The following is a 12215-nucleotide window of genomic DNA, read 5'->3' as shown; positions in this document are numbered from 1 at the left end:
TATTACCTCGAACAGTAATTTATAGATAGCTCATTATTATTAAATAATTTTTACGGAAATCTCAACTAGAAATATTGATTGTAATCAATAGTTTATTTTAGAATAGTGTTTCAAGCTCGCGTGTAGATATTTATGACCCATATACCTATTTGTTCAACTTTTAGAAAAGTTAGTTTCTATGTATGAATATTATAGAGGTAAGAACATATTACTTCAAATTCCCTGGCGCTCAAAAGATAATATAAGAAATGAAAATACATATTTTATTTCTCCATGTTTTGTGATTTGAATCAATTCAAAAATATTCATTTTGATGATTTCTCGTCGAGAGGGAGAAAAACTTTATAAAAATTGTCCTCATAGCAGAATTTCGTTACCGATGTTTTATAACTAAATTTATAATCCCAGAATATGTGAAAACGCATTCACATTTTTTGAAACAACATTAAACATTTTAATGTACAAGTAGCTTCATTAAAAATTGCAATTTTAGTTTATAATAATTTATATTCACATTAAGTTTTCTTGGAAAAAATGTAATGGTTACCTTTTAAATTATACATACATCTTTTTTCCAACATTAAAAAGTAGGTAGTATATTAGGTACCACGTAATTATGTTTAATGTTCGTTATAATTTGATTTTAATTCCCTGTAAACAAAATGAATTAAATGGAGAGATGTTTTTAAAAAATGTAATGCTTAGGTAATAGACTTAATTTTAGTTGTTAAACTTGTGCATGTTTTTTTTTGTTTTCATAGTATAATATAATGTAAATATCAGTATTAAATATTAAAAGTTACCTAAACGAAACCATTTTAGGGTTATTAAAAAAAAAAAATTATAATAATAATACGAGTATTTATCATAATAGATATTATACTAACTTTTGAGGTTGAAAGAATGATGGCTGCACGTAGAGAAAAACTAATTTATAATGTTTTCACACTAACATATGATTTATAGTATAGACTATAATATACAACTATGTATTTTTTGTATCAGTTAAGAATGGACTTCGTCCGTTATGTGAATATGCGATGTGATAAGTGTTCTAACGAATCGGACCGGTCACGTACGAAGTTTAGTAAGAAACTGAACATTTTTTTTTGTAAACCGACTAATGTAAAAAAAAAAAAAATAATGTCTTAATATACAAACAGTCGGTAGATACCTACTACTTGCTGACATCGGTTATTGTTTTGTTAAATTGATTTATAGTGATTGTGTGACGATTAAAAAATGATAATACATTTTATGTATTATTAAATACCACTATGGCTCCAATATTGGGAGCACCTATTGCTATTTTTACGGTATTAAATAACGTTTTGTCCGTTTATTTTGTTTCAGCCACTATATTATATGAATGTGATTTTTCAAATAAAAATACATCGCTGTTGATTTCAATTAAAGAAAATATAAAATGTAAAATTATTTATTTAAAGTTATATTTCTATAAAAATGAATATCGTTTAGGGGCATTAGAACATGTATAAAGTTCCAGTCACTACTTTTAACTTATTTGTTAAACCTATTTATCAAATGACGCGAAAGTCAACAATGTAATTCTAAATAAATATTTGAACTATTTTTTGCCGTCTTATTTGCAGAGTTATTGTCTGCTTCAGTTTAATCCAGTTCAATAAAGAAACGTTTTCAACAATATAAATTACTCTAATTATTTAAAGAGCATAGTACCTATGTAAAATTATTAAATATCCCAATTTAAAAATGCTTGTTGTGTATAATATAATATTATATTATAATGTTTACAACAATCTAGTTAACAAAATATAATGCAATAGTAATTAAACTGTTATCTATTGTAAGTATTGCAGATAATCGTAATCATCTAAGTAATCGCGATTAATGCCTTTGCAGCCGAATTGTTATAACTTATAATAATCGATATAATGTTTAAACTAAATATTTTTACATGTTTGTCATAGATAGTTATTAATTATATTATGGCATTATAAAATAACAACACATTGTAAATTTAAAAAGTATTATTAATCAAAATATATATTTTTAATTGGAAATACAAAACAGCGTTAGTGAACTAAAACGTGTGGGAGGGGGGAAGAGTGTCTATTCACTACACCATGGTTATTGTCTGTCTGACAGGGGGCATTAATGGCAAATGCCATCATTTTTTTTCCCGGATAACCACACATTCTTTATTTTTTTTTACTGATGGGTTTTAAAAACTATTAAAATATTTTAATTTAATATTATGATTACAACGTAATAGAAAAAAGTCACTTATGTATCATAAGTTATGTTGTTTTATTTTTAAATATCAATGTGTAGAAGTGATTTTTTTTAAAAATGTTTTATTTTATAATACGAAGAAAATATTTTAGGGAGTATGGAATAAAAATGTAAAAGATCCAAAGGCTCACAGTACTTTACCAAAATTTTAAATACCTAATAAACTTATATTATTATACTTTGTTCACGTATACGACACGGATGACTGCAACGTAGAGCTCGATACGTCTACATGAATCGGTGGCGATAACAACAAAAATCGTTAAGGGAAGCGTTATATCTTATTTCTTATGCAGCACACGACACCGAAAAAGACGTCCGCCGCAATAATAACGCAAAATGGGACTGGCAGTAAAAATATATTATCTCGTCGGTGTAGATTGGGGTGGGCCGTGTGTGTGCAGCAGCAGCATCAACAACAACAATAATAGAATAATAGTGTTCCAGTCCCCTGAAACGAAATCAGCGCGGGAAATGTAATATTATTGTAGAACGGATGCAGAGATAAGGTGTGTTTATTATTTTCCCGGGACCGTATGTATTCGGAAGAGAATCGATCGAGTTTGTAGCTGACCATTCACCGAAATCACACATCCAAGTCGAACAAAGACTGAACATATTACATAATCGTAATATTATATTATTTGATATTATTATTACGTCGTCGTCGTCGTTTTGGGTGGAAGTATTATTATTATTATTATTATTATCGGAGGCAGCGGCGACGTTCCGGTTACGGGGTCCACCGATAATTTACCGAAAGAAAAGCCCGCAAAATAATCCCCATCAAACTACTTAATATCAATACAACGAGTATTGAATAGGTAAATATTTTTTTCTTTTCATTGAAGTAAATTGGAGACTGTAACTTAACTTCCTTCTCTCAGAGTCTTAGAGTGGCGCAATTACGTAGTCGACAAATGGCAAAGCTTCAATTCACATATTTTTTTCTTTTCTCGCATTCATATTATTAATATTTTATACTATTATCGTAGTACCTAGATAAGTAATATAACATATTGTTCTGTCGAGTGCTGTTGAGAATATTGAAATATTTAATGCAACCAATCAATCGCCGATTGTTTAAAAAACAGTAAGTACAGGTTACATGCAAGTAGCATTAATTATCAAGCTGAATTAATTAACATATGAACATAGTTTTTCCTTGATACAAAGATCAAAAAGTTAGCTAAGAATTAAAAAATATATAATATTATACGTACAAAATATATTATATTATACACGGTAAAGCGACGTTTCGCCAATACTAAACAAAAAGTTTTGTTTAAAAGTTTAATATTATAAAATATTATAAAATACTACAAAATAAAATTTCATTTCAATTTCAAAACTAAAATATTTAAAACTACTAGTATGATTTGTAATTGAATTATACATTTAAAGACGATCGGAGAATTTGTATAATTGGTTACGGTTTACGGAGAAGAGCGGTGACACAGTTGGTGGCGGTGGTGCGGTATTTTTAAGGAAAGCGAAATAAAGGACTTAAAAATGTAAATGAAAAAAAGGCAGAATTGCAAGCGTCCTGCAACCATATATTATGCAAGGAACGTGGTAGTCGTAGTCGTTAGTAGTCAAAGCGAATGGGACTTCAGTAATCAATTGCGAGTATATTCAAGAATATTGTTTGTTATTGTTAGTGTTTATGAACATTTATTTTTTTAACCATAATGAGAGGCTTATCGTTATTTCTGGGTATTTCCATGAGAATTTAAAAGTTAGTGATTCATCATGATATTTATTTGTAAGTATCAAAGTATGTCATGTGTTTATATGCCATTAATCATTATTCATTATATATTATTACGGCGTAATTTATAAATAAAACATACATATTAATATATTATAGGTAACGCATATGCCATTATGTAATATTTGCGTATAGTGTATCACGTGTTCTTGTTTATGTGTAAAGTTAAATACGTGCATACATTTTTTTAGTTAAATAAAACCTTTTACAAATTAGGTTTCGGCCATCGGATAATTAAATGCAAATCGTTTGTTAAAAATGAAAAACAAACTATATGATATCCGCAAAAATGATTTAAATAGTATTACGACACTAATGTTTAATTCAGGTGACATTTATTTTTACAAATGAGTATGATCACGAATGACAAAAAAAAAAACAAAAATAAATGGAAATTTATGTATACGTATTTTTCCAGGGCTTGGGGAAAAAAACCATTTCATCGAAAACTGCGTTACGCGTAATAATATGTACCCACATTAAAAAAATAATAATAATAATAATAATAATAATAACAATAAACATTATTAATGGAACGAAAACTAACTTTAAAGGTTTTCCTAGCAAATAATAACAAAAAAAATTAAAAATATATATATATATATATATATATAATAATAATAAGATATGGTAGGCACTTATATATTATTCAATGTGATTTCGAGTGAGCACTGTCTAGTAGTGTTTTCGTTAAAGATTGTCGAAATACGAGTTGTCGAATAACTTAACAGCGAGAAAAAAAAATATAAATGTAAAGTAAGGGCCATTAATGTGAAAACTATGGCGTTCCGTAATGTCATTGCAAATATTTGACGTTGTTTTTATTTATGTAGTATTAATGATTTTTTTTTTTATGTCCTATAGACATTAATTTTACAGTCAATTAATTTCGTTTCTAAAGTATTAAGATGATGAATTTTTCTTCCCTCAAAGCTAAAAATCTAAGGCTGTTGATATGTTTTTAAAATTTCAAAGTACATTACTGGAATAAAAAATTTAAACACAATTTAAGATTAAATTTAATTAAGTAATTCTAATTACACACATTTTACTCAAATTCGACGAAAATATTAAGAACTGTTTTATAAGCTAGAATTTAGTACACGGTGGAAATCTATACACAGTCCATAATGTTATTAACTAGATGCATTGAACTACTGTAAACCGTTAGATGATAAATGTAATTATTCGTCTGTTATATATATTTTTGTGGGTTATTAATAATATCATATAGTCAACGATAATAAATCACTGTACAAAAAGGTAACATGCAGCCTTGACATCTGGGTGATAAAAAAATGACGGGGCAATTAAAATTAATTATTGCAGACCTATTCATGGATAAATAATATATTTTTTTATTTAAAAATAATTCTCGACCCGGATTCGTATATATTGCGTCTCCGGTTAATTAGCATATTTTTCATTAGTGATTTGATTCAAGAACTGTCTCGATTTATTTTCCGCAAAAATGTCTACTGCAGTACAATAAAAATAATATTTTAATGTGTGTGTTTATTAATAAATAGTATTATGGTAGTGCAATATTGCTTATATCTAATCTATAATGAAATGGTATAGAATTATAGAAATTTAAATTGGGTATAATATTAATAAATTAAATAGGGTTTTTTAAAAAAAAAAAAACAACATAATAATATTTATTTAATATGCCTATATTAACCTGTATAAGTAACTACATATTTTATAATAACTGAAATACGTATTTATTTAATATTCGTCGTTATTACGGACGTCGGAAAGTAAAATGTTATTTTCGATTATCGATCAGTCTTGGTAAAATTTTAGACGTACCATATTTTATTTATCATTCAGAAGCGAAAAGAATTTTTGTTGTGCTACGTTTTACAACAGTGAATTGTTGTTCTTTATTAAATAATTTAATATGCGTTTTTACAATATTTGTGCAACGAAGGTTAAGGAGTATAAATATGATTAAGAAATAATTTTATCAAAAAATATTCGACGATTTATATTGTATATGTTTATGTACCAGAAGCATTAACAAATAACAATTACTGAAGTATTGTTATACCTACTAATTTCATATACACGAAAAATGTATGGCTTTAAAATTTAAAACGTGTAGTAACAAAATAATTATTCTATCAATTAGTTGCTATCTAATGAATAATAAATATTACTCCTATTTTATAAAAATAAAAATATAAAAATGGTTCATAATAATATTATCAACAATTAATATTATTATCATTTAAATGTAATATTATGTTCTTTTTCTGTATCGTTAATATTTAAAAAATATTATTATTTAATTATTAATATGCATGTGAATCAAATAATATAATATATTTATTCAAAAATACATAATGTATAAACAATCTGATATTTTTAATAACTTTGTATTGACTTTTTAATGCAAGCAAAAACTTATTTTAACTTAAATTTAGTTGGTTTTCTTTGGTTACAAACTATATAAAAACACAATCAACTAAAAAAACATTTAAAATGAAAAGATTATACTTTATTCACATTAAAGGATAAAAATACGCAGATGCCCCAAACATAATTTATAGTTTTTGGGTTATAATGTCTGTAGTAATATAAAAAATTGACCTTCTCCGTGCGGTCAAAGCTTTTGCCTGGATATAAATTTAACGGCATCAAATAACTGGAAAGTATTGGTAACCTGGCTAGTACCTGCGTATATGTACTTTTTTCTCTCCTCCATATTATTTTCAAGTACATTTTATTTTTAATAAAACTTTTCATATTTTGTAATGTTAGACAACTCTAAACGTAATTTATTATATTATGTGGTAGTTTAAAATACTGCTGGAAATGAGCTATATTGTGTGATGGTTAAGTTTTTAACTTAACCGAGTTCGTTTAAATGATTCTACGGATTGCGTGGTGTATAATTTAACTGTGTTTATTTTTCATTTTTTAGCTTATGTTTAAAGGAACAGCCATGAATGTTATGTAAATTTGTCAAATTTAATCTAGGGAATAACTTACTAAAAGAAACTGTAGTTTCCATTTAGATTTTGACTTAATTTTTATATAATTATAATTTGATCGGCATATACAGGTGCTTACTACGTGCAACTACGTTTAATTGATCTGGTAAAATATTTTTTTGATTATTTTAGTAAGTATACAATATTACACATTATTACAATATATATTAAGTACATTTAATGTAACATTTACTATGATTGAATAATTCAAATTAAGTATACTCAAATAAGTTCAAAAGATCTTGTGAAATTTGTTTATTTTGTATATACAATACATTTTTATAAGTTATTCAATTTAAAATAATTATTGGTTAATGTATAAGCAGTTTCATATTTTTTGACCTGAGGTAAATAATTAGGTGCTCTTTCTAGACAGTAAAAATGTTTTTACTTCGAAAAAACGTATGTTGGGAATAATGTAATTCAAACCACTCGATGCTTGTATAATATATAATGATACGAAAAGTGGAATAATAAACGAGGATAAAATAAATAAGTGTAAGCATATAAATGTATGACAAAATAATTGGGAAGAATAATATGACATACGTAGTATAGGGACTATGGGACTTGTATTATACAATTTCAAAAAAAAAAAATTAATATTTAATTTGACAGCGACTTTGTGACAGACATATTATAGAAATAAGTAGAGCAATATGTATGTATAAATTATGATTAAAATAGACGGTAGAGTAGATAACAAGCACAAAATACGTGTATATATAAGTACACAGGTATATTTAATAATATTTTTAGTGATATATATATATATATATATATTTTAAAAGAATAACAAATAATTAATACTAACACGTAAAAGTAATGACGCGTAGCTCATGATTGAGCGTTTAAAGTACGGATCACGACTTACAGTTGAAAACAGAGATAGATATCAGAGTCATCCAATTTGAATGTGACGACTGATAACGAACGACGATCGTTGTTAAATCTTGCATTATATACGTAACGTTCGGCCCTAAAGCTCTGCAAGATTAATTTTAATTTAATCAGCTAGCGGCGTTTTTGCGGGTCTTCAGGTTGATGGGAGGAAAAGGGTGAAAAAAGATTATTTTTACTGAAAACAACATCCATGATCAAAAAAATGTATGTTATTAGTATGATTTCGACTTTTATTAATAGATACAACATAAAATATAAAAATGGAGTCTTTTAAGAATTATGAATATATTTTAACTAAAGTATGAAATGTCACAAGTGCACCGGGAGGATCGCCCTGTCGCCCTCTCACCGTGCTGGCACGTACCCGGCTCATCCAAAATACTGGCTTACCCGAAACACGCTGAACGTCCGCTTTTTTCATTTGGTACGGTCAATTTATCCTAAACTGTCAGTCGACATCCTGTTATAATTGGTGCATTTCGGTGTTAAGTGACACGTCATTTTTCACAGTTTATTTTGTATACAACAACCAGGTGTGGCAGTTATGACGGTAACTATTGGTAAGTTTACATTAGTTTGAATGGAGGGTTTATTTAAGCTGCAGCACAGTATACTCACAAAGTAACTATCCACGAGTTTTATAAAAAAATATTCTTATTTTAAAGTTACTATTATGTTTATAACTATAATTATTAATTGACTACAGTATTAGGAATCATAAATGTGCTATTTTTCTTTTGTTTACTGAAAACATATTTTCTGTCAAACCTATTGGTAATCGCTATAAACGCATAACCTAAATTTTATTTAGACAATTTTTATACATAGACATTTAAAAAATAGCTTTTTTATTGTAAGCCATTGACAGAAAATGTAATATTGATACAACCCATTTTTAAAATATACTACAAAACAAAATATAATGGTATTCGTGTTCTATGTTTTTTTAAATGTCTTTCGTGTAATATATTTTTTTTAATAACAAGACAACTTTAATATATATTATTAAAATTTAAGATAGACCTTTGTAAAATTGATTATTGTATAGATACTATTTGTTAAAATAGTCTCAGGAAGTTAGTTGTTAGAATAGGGGTATACGCGATATTGAGAAAAAAAATTGTAGCTCAGTTGATCTCCCCCAAATCCTCCTCTGAATCAGCTCCTGTTTTATATGAATAACAATATAAAAAACAGGTAAAAATAATAGTTAAAATCTGTCATGAACAAATGGATTCAGTTATTTTCTTAACGGAGGGAGACTACGTTTCTTTTCTTTCGTTTTTTGAAAACTTCCATTATCCATTCAAACCATAATATTCAAACATTTGGTGGAAACTATTTTTTCTCGTAGTCTGTGTAGCTTTTTTATTAGATTAGAAAGTGGAATACGAAAATATAATATGTATATATGTATATTTATGTGTGCACCTATTTATGGGTATAACAAAAACAAGAGCGAAATGTGTTTTTCCTCAATTCGACTTAACAATTGTAGTTTGGACAATTGGAAGTTTGTTGTCCGGACCGCGTGTAATAAAGCCATCGCAAACATCTTAAAACAATACAACACAAGACAGATCCAACATCAGATATTATTATAGTTTTTATTTGGTCCTATAATGTAGTTGTTTCCAGTTGAGACTTCATCCAACGAAATAATTGAGAATTAAAACGTAGTCGAATTCTAACGCTTAAATCGCTATCAATTGTAATTGTGCCGAAGTCGTAAAATAGTGATTATTATACTATTTTATGTCATACCTACTATAAAATTATATTTTATTTGTGAACGATGCTGCATCGACATTCGAACTATCAAACAGCGAAGTAGGTGTCTATACAGAGTCATAAATTATGGTATGTTGTTTTTAATTTTGTAAATTTATCTTACTAATACGCGATGTTTGAAAGGAGAAGGACAAGGCTTTGTAAATTCGTCACATATTATAGTAATTCAAATCACACGCGAATAGCTTTTGCATACGAATGTTAATTAAATGTCACAAACAGAATCCATGCTGAATTTCGTACATTAAATCAAGCACAGGACAGTGGCGTATTTGAGATTTTACCTCAAGGGTGAGGGCAACGATGTTAAGGCGATATCGACCTCTCCCCTCAAAAAACAAAAAAAACATTATTTACATTTGATAGAACAAAACACATTTTTATTTATAAAATAAGATTTTTTTTTTTTATATTTGAAAATCTATCAATGACATTATCAATATTTAATGTAGTTCATTTTTGAATATTAAGCAATACCAAACCCGTAAGTGATTCTAGCGTGTGAAAAATAAAATGTTAATACAATATTTTATTTAAAAATGTATAGACCTGTAATGATATTATGAATAAAATATTTTCTCAAAAGTTGGACAGCTAATATTATTTTACTAGATAAACTATAAATATCAATACATTGTCATAAACTCATAACTTATGTCATACAAAACCTAATATAATAACTAACACTAAAGAGGAACCTCATCAGTGCAAAACATGTGGGGTTATATTAACCATTAGACATATAATGACAGAGTGATATTAATACATTAATGACCTCAACAAATATAATATCCCACTCAAATGGACGAAGCATTAGGATTAGATACCGAAAACATTACAAATATGATAATTGATAACCTTCAAAAGAAAAACTAATCTATATGATAAAATTTAGCAAACGTAGCTGTATGATAATATTATTGCGTGTATTATATATATGTTTTATATATCTTTAATATGAATTTATGATTATCATATTATTATGGTTGTTAATTTTAAATTATATACTATGATTTGATATCAAAAACTTTTATTTCATATTATGTTAAATCTTAAATATTTTTTGTAAAAAATATTTTATATAGTATATGAAGTGCTGATTGTTCGGTTGCTGAAGCTGAGATTATTAATGATCAATAATAAAAATAAAATATTTTCTTGTAAAATAAGTAATATATATTTTATAATTACTTTTGAGTTTGTATTATAATATTATACCTAGTACCTACCTAATGAGCTTTTATACAACTTTTACTTACGAACTAAACTAATTGGTTGATCGCGAAAAATGTGTTAAATATAATTATTATAATGAATATAAGACGATATAATGGTTTTTATTTTTTAAAAGGAAACTATATTTTTTTATGACACGATGGTATCATATTTCATTTGAAATAAATGAAAAATATTTTTTAATACATTTTGACATGGTAGGTTGCAATAGAATTTTACACTTCGTTTATTCCTTCAATTTTTTTTTATATATTTTTAAAGCAAAATTCGTATCTATAATATTATTTATTATATAATTATAGTGTTCGCGTTCATTTTTATAGTCAAATGAATATTTCATTACGTCCCTACTTCGTATACAGTGATAGTCACTACTGTTTTTTCCTAGATACATATCTTAAACCTTATATTTAGGTATAGTGATTATATTAAAATAAATATTTTCAAACATAGCATATTAACATGTTTATATTATTTACATTTTAAAACGATTTAAAATTATATAATGTTTATACATTATAATATCTAAAATATAGGTTTTAGGGGCGTATCCAAGGAGTGGTTTACAGAATATAGATAGTTTATTGAAATGTTAACATTAAAGTTGTTTTCATAATATCATCATTAAAATTAAATCGAATAAAAAAATGTCATATAAGTATAAAATATAATAACAGGTAATATATATTTACATTTTTAAAAGCTCATAACTTTAAAGTTAATATAAACGTACATGTTGCCTCAGACAATGTTCTCAATTAATCTGCTCTATTATTAAAAACAACAATATAGTCGAATGGAATATTCTGTATGTAAAATGTACTGTGTTATGCGTAAATAAGTCAGAGACAATAACACGTACGGGGTACGACTGGCAATTATAACTACCTAAACGTTTTCTTAATAAATTAATATATAAGTAGGTAGTATGATACCTACCTGGGCCCTAACACATATTATCAGATATCAGTGTTGTAATAGATAGTTTTCACAATTGATATTGATTTAATAATTTAATAAGACATTATCTCAATACTGGTCGAATATTATAACTTATCTACTAAATAAGTTGGCATTACACACATTTGCTAGCTTTATGTATTTGTGTTTATACATAAAATATGTTTTTTAGTTATCTGTTAACTATGAAGTAAACAAAATGTAATCTAACCTATTAACGTTGTATGAGACATATATTTTAAATTTAAATGTACCTTTACATTGGTAAACGTATT

At 26.5% G+C, this 12215-nt stretch overlaps 1 protein-coding gene across 5 annotated transcripts in view; it reads right to left on the bottom strand.

The window, feature by feature from the left end:
• Window positions 1–12215, bottom strand: part of LOC132923285 (leucine-rich repeats and immunoglobulin-like domains protein 2) — a 103982-nt gene that overhangs the window by 35722 nt on the left and 56045 nt on the right. Inside the window, exon 1 of one of the 5 annotated variants that reach the window (XM_060987171.1) lies at window positions 888–1049. The exons of the other annotated variants lie outside the window; for them this stretch is intronic. The gene's annotated coding sequence lies outside the window, so the exon portion shown is untranslated. Of the gene's footprint in view, window positions 1–887; window positions 1050–12215 lie in introns of those variants that run through there. 5 annotated transcript variants of the gene reach the window in all.

This window comes from Rhopalosiphum padi, chromosome 2 (genome assembly GCF_020882245.1).
Source record: "Rhopalosiphum padi isolate XX-2018 chromosome 2, ASM2088224v1, whole genome shotgun sequence".
In the NCBI taxonomy this organism is placed as follows: Eukaryota; Metazoa; Arthropoda; class Insecta; order Hemiptera; family Aphididae; genus Rhopalosiphum; species Rhopalosiphum padi.
Note: the sequence above shows the minus strand (reverse complement) of the source record. Positions and strands in the feature narration are given on the sequence as shown.